This window comes from Muscardinus avellanarius, assembly GCF_963383645.1.
Source record: "Muscardinus avellanarius genome assembly, chromosome: 14".
NCBI lineage: Eukaryota > Metazoa > Chordata > Mammalia > Rodentia > Gliridae > Muscardinus > Muscardinus avellanarius.
The window spans coordinates 61,644,944-61,666,872 of record NC_137800.1 but is presented as its reverse complement, the minus strand read 5'-3'; positions in this window follow the sequence as shown (position 1 = coordinate 61,666,872).

The window sequence follows — 21,929 nt, the reverse complement described above, 5'->3', positions numbered from 1 at the left end:
GCACACCTGTAATCTTAGTGCTTGGGAAGCTAAGACAGGAAGATGGCAAAGCCCTTAACAACTTAGACTATTTCAAAATAAAAAATAGGGCTGGGGGTGTAGTTCAGAGTTAGAAAACACCTGGGTTCAGTCCCTAGTAATACACACGCACATGCATACAGAAAAGGGAAAATAATGGTTAGAGTATTTACATAGTCTGGGTAACATTGTTTGGAACTATAATGGATTCAAGCACTTTCCCTGGTTACTCATGGAAGCTATTTTCAAAAGCTTCAAAGTCTTCAAAGTAGTTTATTCTTACATTTCCTAGAGAATGTGAGTAAATATTTTGCAAAGTGTGTATCTTCAACCTAAATTGTCTTCTGCATAAAGACAATCACTGTGGCGCACGCTTGTAATCCTCACGCTTGGGAGGCTGAGACAGGAGGATCGAGGATCGGGCAGGTTTGAAGCCAGATTCACTGGCTTAGGAGACCCTGTTTCCAAATAAAAATATAAAATAGGTCGCCGGGCATGGTGGTGCACGCTTGTAATCCACGCGCTTGGGAGGCGGAGACAGGAGGATCGCACAGGTTCAAAGCCAGCCGTGCACACTGGCTTAGGAGACCCTGTTTCTAAATAAAAATATAAAATAGGTCTGGGAGTGTAGCCCGGAAGTAGAAGGGCTTCCAGGAACCCCAGTACCACCAAAAAAATAAAAATTAAAAAAAAATAGGTCTGGGAGTGTAGCCTGGAGGTAGAAGGGTTTCCAGGAACCCCAGTACCCCCCCCCACAAAAAGACAATCACTGTGTGTGTGTGTGTGTGTGTGTGTGTGTGTGTCTGTCCCCAAAAACCAAGAATCTGATGTAGTAATCATTTAGCATTTTACCATTATTACTTACCCTGAAGCTATTGTTATTTTGTTTTGTTTTTTGTGGGGTTATGTTTTTTGTTTGGTACTGGGCATTGAACCTAGGGGCATTCTACCTCTGAACTGCACCCACGCTACTGGAATTATAGGCACACACCACCATGCCTGGCAAAAACCCAACAATTTTAAGTCTGTAGATTGTCCTAAAAGCAAATGGAAAATGAAAAAACATTCAAGAACATTGCACCTCTTAAGAACTTCTAGGAGTCGGTGGCATAACCCAGTCTCTCCCTCACTGCGTCTCCACTGCCTCAGCTCAGTGCTGTGAAAGCTGTATTCTGAGTGCAGGTGACCAAGAAGACGGTTCTCTCCCAAATTCTAGTCAAGGTCTGTGGTAGCCAACACTTTTCATGCTGCTCCTCAGTGTTGCAGAGACTAACTTTAAGAGAGCCTACCAAGAGGTTAGGGGCTCCACCCAGCTTCCTTGCATTCATAAAGGGGAGGCTTGAGGACACCGGCCCTGACTCCTCCAACCCCACCTCAGTGAAGGTCGTGTGCCTCGGGAGGTAAGCCAAGAAGACCAGACACTGTCCTTACCCCTGCCTCCTGAGCTGTGGCTCAGATTTTTTCCCAGGAGGGATGGTCCCCAGGAAACTGGTTTTATTTAGAACAGTGTGAGGAAATTCAAGCCTGAGGGTACGTCAAGAACCTTGGAGAATTTGGTTGTAAGAGAAAACTGGTGGGTCCAGTAGAGCAACAGCTAAATCGGAGATGAGCTCATTACCAGAAAGAACCAGAGACAGCTGTCTTCAGGGGTCCTGAGAAACCTCAAAAACTACCCCTGCAAAGGAGTCCAAATTTATTTGGATCAGACTGCCCCAGGACATTGTCAAAAACACCTTAAGGCAGTAATCTGATAATTGGAGTCTAAACAGTTCAGTCTGATACCAAGAAAAGTAGGTTAACAGATGGGGAAAGGGAGTCAAAAATAGTCTTAGTAAAAACATTATTCCAGGTAACAATGCATACCCAAGTTGTGACTTCTAAGGGATGGAATCTGATTTCACAGTGAGGGAGATAGATGTACATGTTGCTAAATTAGTCCAGTCAAGTAATTGAATAACGGAGCAAATCATAGCAGGCCCTGGAAAGCGGGCAAGGGTTGGGGCTGGAGTAATGTCAAGGGGTCCACAGTAGATAATCTGAAATGTTCAGTTTTCAACAAAAAGTTACCAGAAACTTTTCAGAAAGTTTAGCTTTCCAAATCTAACTTATACGGGGGCTAGAGAGGGGAGAGCAGGAACGCAAAATGGTCCCTGAGAGGGCCCAGACAAAGGCTTCAAAGCGGCTATTACACAAGTAAGGTCTGAGTCCCCTGCCGGAGCAGGGGGAGGGGCCAAGCCCGGTGGAGGCGGTACGAGAGTTCCTTTTTCCCACGGGGTGGGGGGGGGGAACCACTCCCCTCCTTAAAAAGATTAGCCGTCTCTCTCCTCTCCTCTCCTCTCCTCTCCTCTCCTCTCCTCTCCTCTCCTCTCCTCTCCTCTCCTCTCCTCTCCTCTCCTCTCCTCTCCTCTCCTCTTCTCTTCTCTTCTCTCTCCTCTCTCTCCTCTCTCTCCTCTCTCTCCTCTCTCCCACTTGAATGTGCGCGGGCTCCCTGTACTAATAAAGGCTACTGGCATCCGTATTGGACGGCCCCGTGCATCTGTGTGCACCGAAGGACCTGCGGTCTTTTCATCTTACAATACAAACAATGAACCAAAGGAAAAAAGTAAAGGAAGGTATGACAATATCTCATCCACAAGAAGCCCACTTAGCTTCCATGCTAGTGGTCAGAAGCAGCTACTTCAGGGCCTCCGTCTTTGAGAGGAATTGGAGCTGGAACTCAAGTGCAGAGCCAGGCAGTGGAGCCCGCCTGGTGGGGACACCTGTGCTCTCAGGACTTGGAGGCTGAGCAGGGGGTAGTAGGTAGTGGGTAGCCCCCGCAATTTTTTTTTTAATTTTGTGCATTGTAATTTTACATCAGATTGGGGTACAGAGTGTCAGAAAAATACATGCACACAGTTCTTGGTGCCTTCTCCACTGGGTCCGTCGTCCGCCCTCTCCTTGCATGACTTTGAGACTGAAACTGGTACTTTTGTAAGTATCCATAGAATTATTTCAACTATTGTATTCTTTACCACTCCATCCCCCTTCCCTAATCTCCCTCAGTCATTCCCCTAATGTCTGCTCATCCATCTGGTGTTGCCCTTATTTCTGAATATTTCTCTAGCTTCCATATATAAGAAAAAACATACAGGTTGTTTTTTGAGACTGGCTCTTTTGCTTAGTATAATATTCTCGTGTTCCATCCATTCTTCTACAAATGGCATTGTTTTGTTCTTTATGGCTGAGTAAAATTCCACTGTGTATATGCCAAAGTTTTGTGATCCATTCGTCTATGGACAGACACCTAGACTGGTTCCATGATTTGGCGATTGTAAATTGTGCTGCAGTGAACATGGATATGCAAGTATTATAATATTCCTTTCCATTTCCTTTGGGAAGATGCCCAGGAGCACTCTCTCTGGGTCATGTGGTGGGTCCATTCCTAGTCTTCTGAGAAACCTCCACACTGACTTCCAAAGTGGCTGTGCTAGTTTGCAGTCTCACCGACAGTGTGATAGGGTTCCCATTTCCTCACAACCCCGCATTACTGTTATTTCTGTTCTTGGTTATTACGATCCTAACTGGAGATGGAATCTCAATGTAGTTTTAATTCAGCCTCAGCAATTTAACAAAGGCCCTCCACAACTTAGTGAGACCCTGTTTAAAAAAAAAAAAAAAAAAAAAGCTGGGGTTGTAGCTCAGAGTTTGAATGCCCCTGGGTTCAATTTTCAGTAATACACACTCACACACACACACACACACACACACACACACACACTCACACGGTCATGTGGGGGTTGGGTCTGCTCCTGCTTGTCAGAGTGACAAGGCTCCAGACCAGCTTTGTTGATAGGCCATTCTGACTTCTGATTGGCCAGACATGGCACAATCAAGAGGTCTAGGACATGAGCTTTTTAAAATTTGTCTTGTTTTTGTTAATTTTTTTCTTCAATGCTAAGGCTCAAACCCAGGGCATCACACATACTATGCAAACTACCACTGAGCTACCCCCTTAGCCCATGTGAGCCTTTTTTGGGGGAGGGGGTACTAGGGATTGAACCTGGGGGCATTCTACCTATAAGCCCTATTTTTTTTTTTTTTTTGAAATGGGGTCAGTGGCCATGGTGGTGCATGCTTGTAATCCCAGTACTTGTGAATCCCTCCACAACTCAGTGAGACCCTGTTTCAAAATAAAGAATAAAAAATAGGGCTGTGGGTGTAGCTCAGAGGTGGAATGTCCCTGGGTTGAATCCCCAGTACCATGTTGGGGGAGGGGACAGGGTCTCACTAAGTTGCTGAGGGGCTTTCTAAATTTCTGAGGCTGGCCTTGAACTTATGATCCTTCTGTTTCAGCCTCCCAAGTACTGAAATTACAGACATGCAACATTGTGCCCAGCTCCATGTGAGCATTTAACTAGACACTCTACCGCTCTCAATAAAACTGAACACTAAGGATGAAGAAGGAAAGAGTTAAGTAGGCAAATAACAATGTCTGTACAGTAGCACATACCTGTAATCCCAAGTACTTGAGAGGCTGAGACAAGAGGATGACAGGTTCAAGGGTAGCCTCGGCAACATGGCAAGGCCCTCAGCAACTTACTATTTCAAAATAAAAAAATAAAATGGGGCCAGGAGTATAGCTCAGATTTAGAATGCCCCTGGGTTCAATCCCCATACTCCCCACCATTAACACACAAATTATATAATTGTGTGTTTTAAATGATATACAAATTATTTGAATACATCTTTTAAAACTGGCCTTTTAGGCCGGGTGTGGTGGCGCACACTTGTAACCCCAGCATTTGGGAGGCTGAGACAGGAGGATCGAGGCTTGCAGACAGCCTCAGCTACTAATCAGTGAGGCCCTTTGCAACTCAAAATAAAGAATAAAAAATAGGGCTTGGGGTGTAGCTTGGAGGTAGAATGCCCCTGGGTTCCACCTCCATTACCACACATACACACAAACACACACACACACACACACACACACACACACAACCTGGCCTTTTCACTTAATATTATGTTTTAAAATTTTTTTCTATGCTTAGTCATGGAAGTATAGCTTATTTATTCTCATTGTTGATGTTATTCCCTAAAAATAAATCTTACTGGTTAAGGAAAGAAACTATCAATAAGGAGAAACAAACAGAAAAAAACTAAATAGAAATCACAGTTGTATAATAACCAGAATAAGATATTTATTAGAGAAGATCAGTAGTAGTAGTTTGAACTGACAGAAGAAAAACCAGCATATTTGAAGTTAGAGATCGTGCTATCAGAAGAATAGAGAAAAAATAAAAGAAAAATTAACAGAGCCATAGAGTAACGTGTACTACCATTTAAGTACACCATGTGCATAGCTGGAATACCAAAAGAAGAAAGAGAATGAGAAGGCGAGGAGACGCAGAGGGAGAAAGTAAAGAAATAATGACTGGAAACTTTCAAACCCCGATGGACCCACACATACACCCACACACATACACAAAACTCAAGTATCTCAATAAACCCAAGTAGGATAAATGCAGAGATCCATACCTAGACATGTAATATAAACGCTAAAAGCCAACCATATGCACTGTTGGTAGGACTGCAAATTAGTACAACCACTATGGAGATCAGTATGGAGCTTCCTCAAAAGACGGAATTGGGCCGGGTCTAAGAGGCGCGTGCCTGTAATCCCAGTACTTGGGAGGCTGAGACAGGAAGGTCGCAGGTTTGAGGACAGCCTCAGCAAGTAGTGAGACTCTCATCAATCTAGTGAGATCTTGTTTTAAAATAAAAATAAAACAGGGGTAGGGCTGTAGCCCAGAGGGAGAATGCCCCTAAATTCAATCCCTAGTACCCCCCCCAAAAAAAACCACTAAAAATGAAACCACTATATGACCCAGCCATACCATTCCTCAGTATCTTTCCAAAATAATTGAAGTCTGAATACTACAGTGGTACATGCATGCCATATTCATAGCAGTACAATTCACTGTAGGTAAATTATGAAACCAACCTAGGTGTCCTTCAACAGATGAATAGGTAACCGTAATGTAATGTATATACACACAATGGAATCTTATTCAGCCAAAAAGAAAAACAAAATGACGTCATTTGCAGCAATATGGATGGAACTAGAGAATATTATGTTGAAGGTAAGCCAAACTCAGAAAGTCAAAGGTCCTATGTTTTCTCTCCTTGGAAGCTAAAGAAAAAATAGGAAACAAAAGAGTCTTCAGTCAAATAAGGAGAGAGGCCAGTAGAATACGGATGGGGGTTGAGGGAGGAAGGTGAGGAGGAGAGACAAGGACTGAGGAAGGAAACGTTCAAATGAGGTTCTGTCCACACAATAATAAGGTGCCGCTATCAACCTCACTGACAAACAGGAGGGAGGGAGGGCGAGGGCCTTATATAAAGGGAAATGCACCAAGCAATGTGTGTGTGTGTTTGTATCACTCTGAATCTCACTGTGATGTATAATTACATTGTGTCACTAAAAGAATTTTAAAAGGCTAAAAAACAAAGGCAAAAATTTGAAAAGAAGAGAAGAATGACTATATACAAAGGAACCTCAACACAATTAATGTTTGGCTTCAATTTGGGGGCTGTTGAATCCATCAGTAACAAATGGGGCCCAACACATTTTGGTTTGGCAGACTGTGATTGATTATATATATATATATATATATATATATATATATATATATATTTACATACACACACACACACATGGATTGAACACCCAGGGACATTCTACCTCTGAAGATTACCCCCAGCCATACTTATTTATTTATTTATTCATTCATTCATTCATTCATTTGGTGGTTCTGGGGATGGAACCCTTCTACCTCCGGGCTACACTCCCAGACCTATTTTTATATTTTTATTTGGAAGCAGGGTCTCTTAAGCCAATGAGGCTGGCTTCGAACCTGCACGATCCTCCTGTCTCAGCCTCCCAAGCGCGGGGATTGCAAGCGTGCGCCACCATGCCCGGCCTTAGTTTTGTTTTTATAACAGGGTCTCACTATGTTGCTGTGAGTCTGGCTCCATTGCTGAGGCTGTCCATGAACCAGCAATCCTCTTGACTCAGTCTCCCAAGTACTGAAATTATAGGCATGTGCCACCACACCTGGCAATGGCTGTGTTCTTACTATAAAACAATAGAAGCTGGAAGGCAGTGGGATCACACACCTCAAGTTCTGGAAGAAAAACCTGTTGCCAACCACAAATCTATTTGTAGCAAAACTATCTTGAAAATGAAGGTAAAGGAGGAGGATTCTGGGAAAATGGCAGAGTAGGAAGCACCAGGAAAATATCTTAACACACAGACAAAAAGAGCATTGGCCAAATCTATCTGGTGTACCTCTTTTGAACTCTAGAAACCTTTGAATGCTTGTAACTTTGGAGGGAAGGCTTGGATATCATGGTATGGTTAACTTTGGCCCATTGTCACTATTAATTTGAATCCCTCTGATTCTTGTGGCACATCTGTTTTTTTATATCCAGAAAACTTGTCCCTCCCTCCGTATGTTTTTCCTTGGGGAATCTAAGGCAGCACTAGGTCTCATTCATCTAAAACAAGATGCCTGGACATTTATGCATTTTCCCATCGTGGGGCCCCTGAACACACTATTCTGATACAGGATAATGACTTTTTTATGTGAGTATGTGGTACTAGGGATGGAACCCAGGGACATTCTACCTCTGAGCAACACCCCCAGCCCTATTTTTTATACTTTATTTTGAAACAGGGCCTCACCGAGCTGTAGAGGGCCTCCTGTCTCAGCTTCCCAAGTACTGTGATTACAAGCGTGCGCCACCACGCCCCACATAATGACTGTTTTAGTCAGCTTTTCTGTTGCTATGACCAAAATGCCCAACAAACACAACTTAGAGTAAGAAAGGTTTATTTGGGTTCATGGTTTCAGAAGCTCAGTCCACGGTCAGCAGACTCCAAGGCAGAAACCGGCGACAAAGCATGTGAAGGGCTGCTGCTCTCAGGTCATGGCCAGAGAGGAAGCAGCCAGCGCCATAGAGTCCCTAAGCCAGGCCCCCAGTGACCCACCTCCTCCATACAAACCCAAACCATAACAGTGATAGCCACAGTGATGGCTGCCTGACACCTTAGTGTAGCTACGCTGCTCCCCAGCGACACCAGACAGAATGTAAACACAGCACATGCATGAATGAACCGACTTATTTTGGGGTCTTTTTATTCTTTGAGAGATCTAGATGACTTCTTCCAATTAGATGCTAATTTCCACAATGGTCAAGATTTGTGAGTAAGTAGTTCTTGGTACATTTATCCATCTTATAAAAATTTATGGTGATAAGCTGGGGTTGTTGCTTAGGGTTAGAGTGTTTGCCCAGTACATATGAGGCCCTAGGTTGTTCCATCTCCAGTACGTAATGGTGTGTGTGTGTGTGTGTGTGTGTGTGTGTGTGTGTGTGTGTGTATATGGTGACTAATTTGCTGTGGTTGGTTCATAACAACAATAGGAGCGGTTACTGTAATGGGAAATATATTTAGGGGAAACTTAACATTTTCTTAGTGTAAAAAACCGTATTTAAGAATTTTTAACTACTTCATAGTCCTCTTGGATCAGAACTTTTTCTGATATGAGAAGAATTATGTGTCCTTCACTAGGCAAATGTAAATAGGCACTGTGTTGCAAAGGGTACATATGTTCATGTTTTGGTTTGAGTAGGCTGCCTTATTGAAAATTAATTTTGTTCCCTGAAAAAAGAGATGGATGAGAAACAGGCACATAAATGTGTATAGGGGCTATAGGTTTACATAGGAGGAAAGTGACTAAGACCTGGATCCTTTTCTCACTCTTCAAAAATAAACTTTTTAGGCCAGGTCTGGTGGTGCATGGTAACTTAGTGAGACTCTGTTTTACTAGTATTTGGAGGTCTTCAGCCCCAGAACTTGGGAGCTGAGACAGAAGGATTGTAGATTTGAGGCCAGCCTCAGCAACTTAGAGAGATTTTGCTTCAGAATAGAAAGGGCTGGGGGTATAACCCAGAGGTAGAACATCCCTTGGTTTGATTTCCAATACCATAAATAAATAGACAAAATTTTAAATTTAGAATTATTTTTGATTTTTAGAAAATTTACAAAGTTCTATATGTATGTCCCCCACACCCACTTTCAGTTTCCACTAATGTCAAAACTAAAACATTAATATTAGTACATTATTATTAACTAAGCTGCAGTTGGTGTGAGTGTGTGTGTTTGTGTGTTTTACTGGAGGTAGAACCCAGGGATCTTTACCACTAAGCTATATCTTCAACTAGTTATTTCTTTTTGGTTTTGAGATTTGATTTCAGAGGCATTCTACTTCTGAGTTATATCCCCAGGTCTTTTGGAACTTTTTAAATTTTAATTTTAATTAACTTATTTAGTACTAGGGATTGAACCCAGGGGCAAACCACCTCCAAGCTATAGCCCAAGCAGTGTGTGTATGCACGTGTGTGTGTGTGTGTGTGTGTGTGTGTGTGTGTGTGTATGTGTTTTATTGGGAATTGAACCCAGAGGCATTCTGTCTCCGAGCTACACCCCCAGCCCTATTTTATTTTTATTTTGAAACAGTGTCTCACTAGGTTGATGATAATCTCACTACTTGCTAAAGTTGTCCTCAAACCTGCAGTCCTCCTGTCTCAGTCTCCCAAGTACTGGGATTACAGGTGTGTACCACTACACCTGGCTTTCCCAGCACTTTTAAAAATGTTTACAATATTTATTTGTTTTTGATACTGTGGATTAAACCAAAGGCCACTCTGCCTCCAAGCTATACCCCTGGTAAGCTCATCTATCCTTCCTTCTTTCTTTTCTTCCTTCTTTCTCTCCCTCCTTCCCTCCTTCCTTCCATCTTTAATTTTTGATACTGGGAAATAAAGCCAGGTGCATCCTACTTCTGAGCTATACCTACAACCCTCTTTTTATATTACTTTGTATTTGTTTGTTTGTTTGTTTTTCAGAACTGGAGATTGAACTCAGGAACATTCTACCTCCAAGCTATACCCCCCAGCTCTATGTTATTTGTTTTTAATTTTGAAACAGGGTCTCATTAAGTTGCAGAGGGCCTCACTAAGTAGCTGAGACTGGCCACAAATCTGAGATCATTTATTTACTCATTTAAAAAAATTTTGGAGCCGGGCGTGGTGGCGCACGCTTGTAATCCCTGCGCTTAGGAGGCGGAGACAGGAGGATCACGCAGGTTCGAAGCTAGCCACACTGGCTTAAGAGATCCTGTTTCCAAATAAAAATATAAAATAGGTCTGGGAGTGTAGCCCGGAGGTAGAAGGGCTTCCTGGAACCCCAGTACCACCAAAAAAAAAAAAAAAATGGTACCAGGGATAGAACCCAGGGGCATTCTATTCTGAGCTACACCCCAGCCCTATTTTTTATTCTTTATTTTGAAACAGGGTCTCACTGAACTGTAAAGGGCCTCACTAAGTAACTGAGGCTGGCCGCCAATCTGTGATTCTCCTGTCTCAGCCTCCCAAGTTACTGGGATTACAGGCATGTGCCACCACGCCCGGCCACCCAGCACTTTTAAATTTTTATTTTTTATTTTTTTTAAATTTATTTATTTTTATTTATTTATTTATTTTTATTGGTGCACTGTATTCATACATCACAGTGGGATACAAACTTTTGTAGACATACATGCACACATCGCCCAGTCAGCCCCCACCCGATCCCCACCCCGTTCCCTCCCCATCCCTCCTTCCCATGCTTGGCTTAGTGGTTGACATCTAGTATTATAGCAGTTTATCCAAAATTAAAAATGATAATTTCACATAACAGTTTCATTTGTCTGATACCAAGCTTTTGATGACTTAAAGATAACATTTCAATATTTCTTTTTGCTTTCTTTCTTACCAGAGAATATTTCTTTTCTATTTTTTTTAGGTGAAACTATCATATATTTATATATTTATTTTTCAGAAAAAATCTATCCTAATATGGAATATGGACTCTAGATACCCAAAACGATCTTGAAAAAGAACAAAGCTAGAAGATATATATTTTCTGATTTCAAACCATATAAAGCTACAATAATTGAAACAGTGTAGTACTGTTCTAAAGGCAGATATATAAACCATTGGAGTTAAATAAAAGCCTAGAGCTAAATTCTTCCCTATATTGTCAAGTTATTTCTGACAATGTTTCCATGAACATTTGGTGGTGGAAATAATAATCTTTTAACTAAATATTGTTGAAAAATAATAATTACATGGAAAAGAATAAAATTGGACCCTTACCTAATCCCATATACAAATATTAACTCAAAATAGATAAAAGACCTAAATATAAATCTTAAGACTATAAACTTTTAGAAGAAAATCTGGTCATAAAACCTCACAACATTGAAATTGGCAGTGATTTCTTGGATATGATTTCAATGGCACAGGCAACAGAAGAGTATACAAACTCCCTAAAAAAATAAAAAATATTGTATGTCCAAAGACAATGTAACATTTCAATATTTCTTTTTGCTTTCTTTCTTACCAGAGAATATTTTTTTCTATTTTTTAGGTGAAAATATCATATATTTATATATTTATTTTTCAGAAAAAATTTATCCTAATATGGAATATAGACTCTAGGTACCCAAAATGATCTTGAAAAAGAACAAAGCTAGAAGATATATATTTTCTGATTTCAAACCATATAAAGCTACAATAATTGAAACAGTGTAGTACTATTCTAAAGGCAGATATATAAACCCTTGGAGTTAAATAAAAGCCTAGAGCTAAATTCTTCCCTATATTGTCAAGTTATTTTTGACAAGGTTTCCACGAACATTTGGTGGTGGAAATGATAATCTTTTAACTAAATATTGTTAAAAAATAATAATTACATGGAAAAGAATAAAATTGGACCCTTACCTAATCCCATATACAAATATTAACTCAAAATAGATAATAGACCTAAATACAAATCTTAAGACTATAAACTTTTAGAAGAAAATCTGGGTCATAAAACCTCATGACATTGAAATTGACAGTGATTTCTTGGTTATGATTTCAATGACACAGGCAACAGAGGAGTATACAGACTCCCTAAAAAATAAAAAAATAAAAAAATTGTATATCCAAAGACAATGTAAACAGAGTTAACAGTTACTAATAGAATGGGATAAAATATTTCCAATTGCTAAATCTGAAGGTATATTAATATTCCAACTAGAAATCCTAAAAATTAACAACAATAAAGGCAAACAATACCATTTAGAGATAGGTAACAGACTAACATAAATAATGAATCTCCACAGATAACCAATCTTAATTGTCTGTTGGATGGAAACTCTTGTTTCTCTGGTTCTGGTGTGTGTTACCTATTTCTTCTTTGTAGTTAATCTCTTTGAGTATTTTCTGTAGCGCTGGTTTTGAAGACATAAATTCCTTCAGTTTCTGTTTGTCATGGAAGCTTCTTATTTTTCCATCTAATTTGATAGAAAGTTTAGCTGGGTAGGAAATTTTTGGCTGGAAGTTGTTTTCTTTCAAAATTGGGAATATGTTACTCCAAGCCCTTCTGGCTCTCATGACTTGGTTTGGGAAGTCTGGAGTGATTCTAATTGGTTTGCCTCTGAATGTCACTTGGCCCTTTGTTTTTGTTGCCTTTAAGATTCTCTGCTTGGCTTCCACATTGGTCATTTTGACAATTATGTGGCGTGGAGATCCTCTTCTCCGATCCTGTCTAAAGGAAGTTCTATAAGTTTCCTGGACCTTTGTATCAACCTCTTGCTCTATGTCTGGAAAATTTTCTGCTATTACTTCTTTGAAGAGATTGTTGATCCCTTTGGTTTCACTTTCTTTTCCCTCCTCTATTCCAATTATTCTTAGGTTAGCTCTCTTAAAATGGGCCCATATTTCTTCAATATCAGATTCCTGCTGTCGGATATTTTTTTCTAGATTAGAAACTATGAGTTCATTTTTGGATTGCTCATCTTCTAAGAGCGAGATTCTGTTCTCCATGTGGTCTAATCGGTTGTTCATGCTTTGAATTGAGGCCTTTACTTCATTAATTGCATCCTTTATCTCTTTTTGGCTCTCTCTGAGTTCTTTTCGAAGCACCTCTATTATTTCTACAGTTATTTTCCTGATTTGATCTTCTAGAAATCTCTGATTTTCTGTTTTATCGGGTTCTGATGTTGTGGGGTTGTGGGCATTAATTGCTCCAGTATTATTCCTCTTTCCCATGATTTCCGATGTTTGTGCCTTCTCTGGGTTCTTCCCTTGGGTCACTATGACTTCCCTTAAGGTGTTCTGGATCTCGAGTCAGTAGTATCTCGGACCCCACTACTCCTTTACTGGGTTTTATCACAGAGTCTTCGACCCAGAGAGTCGATAGAGGCTGCTTTAGACTGTGGGGGTGCCAGGTTGCACGTTCTCCTATGGTGTGATATCTCTGCCACCGCCCCTCCCCCACTGGGTCAAGTCCCAGGGAATACAGTACTGGGATTTCTCCTCTGTGGCCCGCAATTTGACTCACTGTTCTTGAGTATGCAGATGTAGCTGTACTGGCCTCGCTGAATTCGCTGCTGCTGCCGCCGGTGGCAATATGGCGCCGCTGCTACGCCCTCGGCTATGGGGCTGGCGTTTTTCTTCTTGATTTTGATTTCTACTCTGAATCCCTGCAGCGTGTGCTGAGCTCGGCCACTGGGAGCTTTAGATGCTCTCTGCGCGGAGAAATCCCGCCTAGCTGTTCTGCAGTGGCTAACCTCGGCTTGCTGTAGCCGTCCCGTGAATTCGCCGGTGCCGCGGGCAGTATGGCGCTGGTGCCGCGTCTGCCGCGTCCTCGGGCGTGAGGCCGGTGTATCTCCTCTGTGGCTCTGTTCTCAGTCTGCTTTCTCTCTGGAGCCTGGTGATTTTTTGTTTCACTGGTGATGGTGTTTTCTGGCTATGAAAGGCGCTGATTTTGTGGTAATGGAGGTTTGTTGTTAGCGGGGCTCTTAAGCCCCGCTTTTCTCGGTCGCCATCTTCCCGGAAGTCCTCTAAATTTTTATTTTGAAGCAGCGTCTCACTAAGTTACCCTGAACTGGCCTCAAACTTGCAACACCCTGTCTCGGCCTCCTGCGTACTGTTACTACAGCTGTGCGCCACTGCACCTGGCCGTAAACTTCATTCTGATTACAGTCACCTGTTTTTCCATGGATGCCCTCTCCCAGTTCCTAGAGCCACGCCTCACTCAGTCCTGTGTCTGCTTGGTCTTCTCCATTCTGTAGCATTTCTTGCCCTTCATTTTTTGTGACCTTGACAGTTTCAAGGAGCACCGTGGACTCCTTCCCTGTGGAAAATCAACAAGTTCACAACTTTCAGAGGCAGAGTGCCATCCACAGGTAAGGCCAGCCTCCAGGGGGAAGAAATGGAATGGCAGGCCTGGTAAGAGGCGGTGCAGGGCGGGGTGGGTGTCCTGCGCTGCCTCCTCCCCTGCTGTGGGTGCCCACAGTAAGAGCAGAGCTGGAGGGGAAATGACCCTGTGTGGGGCAGCCTTGGCCCAGTGGAGCCCCGCGGGGACCATCCCTATCACGCACCGTGCTGGGCAGGCCTCCTACGCACCCTGGCTGTCTCAGCAGGAAGGGCCACATGGCTTTGGTTATGACTTCCCAACCCAGCTCTTCAGCATAGAGGTTCTTTCTGCAGGGCTTTTCATTGAGGGCTGCACTTGCAAACTGGCTTCCTGCTTTAGAAGGAGGAGCCAGGAAAAGAGATGCTGGGTTCATCTGGACGTGGCAAACTTGAGTGAGTCCTTGGAAAAATAAGTGGTACTGAGCAGGGCGGGGTAGCACACACCTGTAATCTCAGTACTTGGAAGGCTGAGACAGGAGGATGGCAGATTTGAGGCCAGCCTCAGCAACTAAGGAGACTCTCAGTAACCTAGTGAGACCCTGTATCAAGACAAAAAACAAAACAAAACAAAAAAACCTTAAAAAGCTGGGGTGTGTAGTTCAGAGGTAGACGCTCCCGCTCATAGAATGGGTCACATGGCTGCCACTCAGGATATACCTGCACTCCGCTTAAACTGCTTATTAGCCTTGACAATAGGTTAATTGTTGATGCTCCACTGTCACAGATGACAGAAGAGCCAAGTCCAGATGCTCTGGGGCCCTGGGGAGCCTATAGCTGAGGTCCCGCAGGCTGAACCACAGCTTGTGCCTGAGGTCCCTGCTTCCACACAGGTGATTCCTGACCTAGGAAGTTCCCATGCTTGTGGTTTCCCCGTACACAACTCATGTCAGGAACAGCGCTCCGCCTGGGGCCGCACAGCATGCAGCGCTAGGACGGAGTGGAGTCTTTCTTTTTTTTTCTTTTCTTTTTTCTTTTTGTTTTTTTGCGGGTCTGAGGATGGAACCCAGGGGCATTCTACCTCCGAGCCACACCCCCTGCCCTATTTTTTATTCTTTATTTTGAAACCGGGTTTCACTGAGTTGCAGAGGGCCTCGCTAAGTAGCTGAGGCTGTCCAAAAACCACGATCCTCGGGTCTCAGCCTCCCAAAGGCTGGGATGACAAGCGTGCGCCACCACGCCCGGCTGGAGTGGAGTCTTTCTAAGGCCCATTTGACCGTGCAGCAGCCCATGACCCAGGGAGCAAGAAGGCCTGGATCTCAGGCTCTGCCGCCTTTCTGCCTGTGAGTTTCCAGATAAACACAATTCTTCCTTAGTCTCTCATGGTGCTAGTGATGGCGCCTTTGTGGCTCTTCTGCACAAGGATTTCAGACAAGTCTTTATTCACTTAACCAAGGCCTAAGAGCTACCAAATGGCGGGACTGGATTCTAACTTGGGTTCCAAATCTCATTCTCCCCCCTCTCACTTTTACAATCCCATCAGCTGCCCACTGCCTTTTACATTTTGAGAAAAGAATTTATATATATAGTCTCACAGCCTCTGCTCGGCATTCCCCCACTCTAAATAAATAATGTGGCTGGAATGTTGACATTAAACTAAACATCTAAGTAGTAATTCAAGAAAATGTATAATTAAAGACCACTAACAGTAACAAGTAAACTTTCTATTTTATATGTCCTCTTCTTCCTCTTCCTCCTCCCCCACCCCCCATACTGGGATTTGAACCCAGGGGCCATCTACCTATGAAGCACATCCTAGTCTTTTTAATTTTTATTTTTTAAATTTTGACATAGAGTCTCCCTAAGTTGCTGAAGGTCTACCTAAGTTGCTGAGGCTGGCCTCAAACCTGAGATCTGAGATCCTCCTTTTCAGTCTCCCAAGTACTGGGATTACAGGTGTGTGCCACCCCTCCCAGCTGGTTTATACTTTCTTGTCTTTGACCACTTGTTCTTTCTAAAAAAAGAAGAAGACGAAGAATGTTCTCCTCGCTGACCTGCCTCCTCTTGGCTCTCCTGTACCCGGTGCTCCGTGGAGACTCCTTTCCCTCAGGCCTACAGTACCTTATTGAACTTGGTTGTTCACTTGACTCTCTCTAGTGGACTGCAAAATGCCTGTGCAAGAACCAAGGCTAAGTCATCTCAGCACTCCGCAGCGTGCTTCACACGCAATAGGCATTCGGCAGTTAGATGGCGTCTTAGAAAAATTATCCCGAACATGGAAATAACGGCAAAGAAGACTACAAGTCTCTCCAGCGTCATACCAGAGCCTTATCCAACAGGCCCAGTGAAATACTGTACCAATCAGGACTAACGCTCTTAAGATGCAATCTGATTTGTAGATTTTTGTGCATTTTTAATTTGTTGGGTGTATCTTTTGTAGATTTTTGCCTAAGAGTTCTGTCCAGTAGAACAGATAACCCCAAAGTCACAGTTTTATCTTTCTGTAGGATATTAACCTACTTTGTACTTATTTTAGTAAAACTGGAAATTGAACTCAGAGGGGATTCTGCCATTGAGCTACACCCCGAACCCATTTATTTATTTATTTATTTATTTATTTATTTATTTATTTATTTTTAATTTTGAAATAGGTCTCACTTGTGTGCTGGCCTTAAACCTGCCATCTTCCTATATGTCTCCTATGTACTGGGATTATGTACTGAGCCATCAGACCTGGCTTCTTCTCTGTATTTAATCTAAGCCATCACATTCTAGTACCTGTCTTTCAAATACTCTGAACCTACTTTCAGCTTGAAAAAAAAATCAAAACAAAGCAAAAGCTAAAAAAAAATCATAGACTCTATGATAGCTTATATCAAAAGAACCTATGGATAAAATATTAGTGGTCAATAAAAGAATTTAACAGTGTTGCTGGGCACAATATCAAAATCAATCACATTAATATGGTCCAGTTGGAGTATCAGAAATCAGCCAGGAGCTGAGCATGGTGGCACACACTTGCAATCCCAGTACTTGGGAGGCTGAGACAGGAGGATTGCAAGTTCTCAGACAGCCTCAGCTACTTAGTGAGGCCCTCCACAACTTAGTGAGACTTTGTTTCAAAATTAAGAATAAAATAAATAGTGCTGGGGGTATAACTCAGAGGTAGAATGCCCCTGGATTCAGTCCCCAACAACACACACACACACACACACACACACACACACACACACACACACACGTCACTTTAAAACAATACATTGGCAAGTCTATACAAATAAGAAATAACCTAACACATGAACCCAACAAAAAGACAAGCAAGACTATTACAAAAAATTATAAAACTTTATTCAAGATAACCCAATAACACATTTGTGCATAGAAAGTGTCGGTAGCAAAGGCTTTTCTCTAACTGATCTATAGATTCCATGAAAAAGTCCATCACGGACGTAAAACTACAGAGAGAAGCTGGGTTCCCTGGTATATTCCTGTAATCCCAGTACTTGGGAGGCTGAAACAGGGGGGTTGCAGGTTTGAGGGCTGCAGCCTCAGCAACTTAGGGAGACCCTTTTTGGTAAGACCCTATTTTAAAATAAAAAATAAAAAGGGCTGGGGTGTAGTGCAAAGATAGACAGCTCCCTGTGTTCACCTCCCAGTACCAAAGGGGAGAAAAATTAATTGCCACAAACAGCCAGTAGGTGGTAGCAAAAGCTTAGCATTTGTAGTCTGCAAGATTAGCTTTCCTCTAATCATATAAAGATAATGCTTCCTTTACAGTCACTGATCAGCGGGGCGTGGTGGCGCACGCTTGTAATCCCAGCGCTTAGGAGGCTGAGACAGGAGGATTGCACAGGTTTGAAGCCAGCCTCAGCTACTTAGTGAGACCCTGCTTCCAAATAAAGTATAAAATAGGTGTGGGAGTGTAGCCTGGAGGTAGAAAAGCCCCTGGGTTCCATCCCCAGTAACACACACACACACACACACACACACACACACACACACACACACACACACACACACCAACAAAACAAAGTCACTGATCATGTGTCACCTCCCCAAGTAAGATGCATGAGCTAAAACTTGCTTTCTTTACCCTCTCATGTTTCCATTCTAGTATCTATTGTTACTAAAAAACAAACTAACTAACTAACTAACTAACTAACTAAAACAAAACAAAACAGAAAGCACGCTCTCACAGTGTGTCAGTATAAGAAAATTGCTCTGGTATTAATCTCCAAAATGTAAAAAGCAGTCAGAGCCTGGGTGCTGTGTAGGCAGGCGCTCAGGCTGGAGGGGCAGCACAGCTGTTACACTGCAGAGGTCCCCCCTCTCTCTGCCCTTTGTTCTAATTAATAATCTATAGTAAGAATGTAAAGGAAATTAAGGCCTTAAAAACCCTAGAGACAATTGACACTTTTAACCCAAAAAATATGTAGAAGCAATCAGTGCCTCTGTTTACCTCCTCTCCTTTGGAACCTGGCCTGAGTATAGGAAAGGTAAACTTATGTGTGCTGCTTAAAAAAAAAAATAACATAGTCGATGAGCAACCAATACTTCCTAATAAAATATAGGTGAAAACCAGGTAGATTTTTGTTTTCTTGGCGGTACTGGGGATGGAACTCCGGGCATTCTACTTCTGAGCTACATCCACAGCCCAAATTTCTATTCTTTACTTTGAAACAGAGTCTCACTGAGTTGCAAAGAGCCTCACTAAGTAGTAGCTGAGGCTGTCCGCAAAACAAGATCCTCCTGTCTCAGCCTCCCAAATGCTGGGATTACAAGTGTGCACCACCACGCCTGGCTAAACAGGTAGATTATTGACCTCTGCAGTTAGTAAGTGCACTGTGTGGAGGCAAAGATGCACTACCTGGCAAAAAATAAGTTACTAGCCCATTGCCTTGGTAACGCTGATATGAACATACCAATACAAAATCTGTTTAAAGGCTGGGGGTGGAGAGGGGGCGGAGTTCCATTTTCAGACTCTCTAGTGTGCCTGCCTGCTGCTTTTTCTTCTCTCCTCTATTTCCTATTGATTTTGTAATAAAGAATTGTTAAAGCTGCACCAAGCTATTAGTTTTAATTTTTCTATTCAACAAATTTTAGTTGAATAGAGGAAGAAGAGCCCACAGCACCACTACAACCCCGACACATGGGAGGTTCGTGATTGCAGGTTACTGCAGAGCTGCCAGACTGGGGCCTCCTGCCCACTCTCCCTCTCCTAGGTGCAGACAGCATTTGCTCTCACTCCCAAGAACTTTCTTCTGTCTTTTCTTTTTCCTCATGGATGCCAGGTAACACTGAGATTAAGCCCTTACCTTACTTTTTTTTTTTTTTTGGTGGTACTGGGGTTCCTGGCAGCCCTTCTACCTCCGGGATACACTCCCACAGGCTACACTCCCAGACATATTTTTTTTTACTTTTTATGTGGAAACAGGGTCTCTTAAGCCAGCGCGGCTGGCTCCGAACCAGCTCGATCCTCCTGTCTCCGCCTCCCGAGTGCAGGGATTACAAGCATGTGCCACCACGCCCGGCCTGTGATACAGGGCAACTGAGCAATACAAACTAGCTCAGCAAAAAGATATGTCTCCACGTCTTCCTACGTGAAACAGCAGTCCTGTCTGTAAGCAATAGTCAGCTTTTCGCCTACAGCAGAGACAGAAAATTAAGGTTCGTGGCCTGAATCTGGCCAGTAGATACATTTTGTGAGACTAACAGCTTCTTGAAAATATTTTGCCAAGCGCCGAGGTGCATGTCTTGCAATCCCAATACTTGGGAGACTAAGACAGAATGATCACAAGTTTGAGGCCAGCCTCAGCAATTTAGCACCCCAGAGGCTCTCCACCACTGAATCACACCTTCAGGCCACCTCTACTTTTTTCTTTTGGTACTGGGAAGTGAATTCAGGGACATCCTACCTCCAAGCTACATCCCTAGCCCTTTTTATTTTTTAATTTTTAAACAAGGTCCTACTAAGTTGCTGAGAGCCTTTCTACATTGTTGAGGCTGGCCTTGAAACTGTGATACTCCTATCTCGGCCTCCCAAGTACTGGGGTTACAAGCATGTGTACCACGCCCAACTCTCAGCCTGTTGGGAGCCTTCCTGGTCCATGTGACTGGCTTAGCTTAGCAGATAGTACATATCTAAGTGGAAATTGTTTGCATGCAGAAAAGTCTCCAAGAACCAGATGGGACTGACAGGCAGTATGGACATGATACAACTTCCTTATTTTCCAGAACTGTTTACCCTGTTTTTCCCTGATACATCCTGTGACTGCCTTACTGGCTCCTGTCTTTAATCATTTTCACAATGTTTTGGTTAAATCCTCAATAAAAGAAAAAGGCTGGTTGACGGAAGCAGAAGATTTTCTGTCTTTTCCCCATCTGCCCTGTATCTCTGATAATTTCAACTCTGAGTCATTGATGTGCAGACTTCTAATATCATCAACAGCTTTCATGGAACATCAGCTCTTTTTTTATTTTATATTTTGAGACAGGGTCAAAATTAAAAATCAGGAGAGATAACATTAAATTAATATTTTAGATTTCTCTTGAAAAAAATCTGATGTTCTACCCAGGTGTGGTGGTACACACCTAATATATATATATATATATATATATATATATATATATATATATATATATATACACACACACACACACACACACACACACACACACACACATATATAGTATGTTAGTTACTAGGAAAACAAAGGCTTGACAATAGCCTTAGCAAGTACTGAGACTCTCATCAACCTAGCAAGACCGCTTCAAAATAAAAATAAAACAAAGGTGGAGGTGTAGCTCAAAGGTAGAATGCCTCTGGTTCAATCCACTGTACAAAAAAAAAAAAGCACATTTAGCCAGGCGTGGTCGCACACACCTGTAATCCCAGTACTTGGGAGGCTGAGATGGAGGATCACAGGTTCAAGATCAGCCTCAGAAATTTAGCAAGGCCTTCAGTTACATAATGAGTCCTGGTTTTTTTTTTGTTTGTTTGTTTTGTTTTGTTTGTTTGTTTGTTTTTTTGGTGGTACTGGGATTTCTGGAAGCCCTTCTACCTCCGGGCTATACTCCCAGACCTATTTTTACATTTTTATTTGGAAACAGGGTCTCCTAAGCCAGCGCGCGTGGCTGGCTTCGAATCTGCACGATCCTCCTGTCTCTGCCTCCCAAGCGCAGGGATTACAAGCGTGCGCCACCACGCCCGGCAATGAGTCCTGCTTTAAATTAAAAATAAAATATGGTTGCAGGTATAACTCAGAGGTAGAATGCTAGAATGCCCTGATTATGCTCCTAACACAAAGATATTATTAATATCTAAGATAAGGAAGATGCCAATTACCCTTATCTGACAATACAGCAGATAAATGGATTGCAATATTTGCTATATAGTAAGTATGCAATAATATATAGAATTATTATGTGTCAGTTTAAAGTTTCATAAAAGAAAATGAAAGGATAAATTTTCTGGGGTGTGTAGAGGATATTGGGGATTGAACCAAAGGGCATACTAGCTCTGAGCTACACCCCAGCCCTTCTTATTTATGTATTTATTTTTTTATTTTGAAACAGGGTTTCACTAAGCTAGCACAAGCTGTCCTCAGGCCTGTGAACCTGAGTACTGGGAATTTAGGAGTACTACC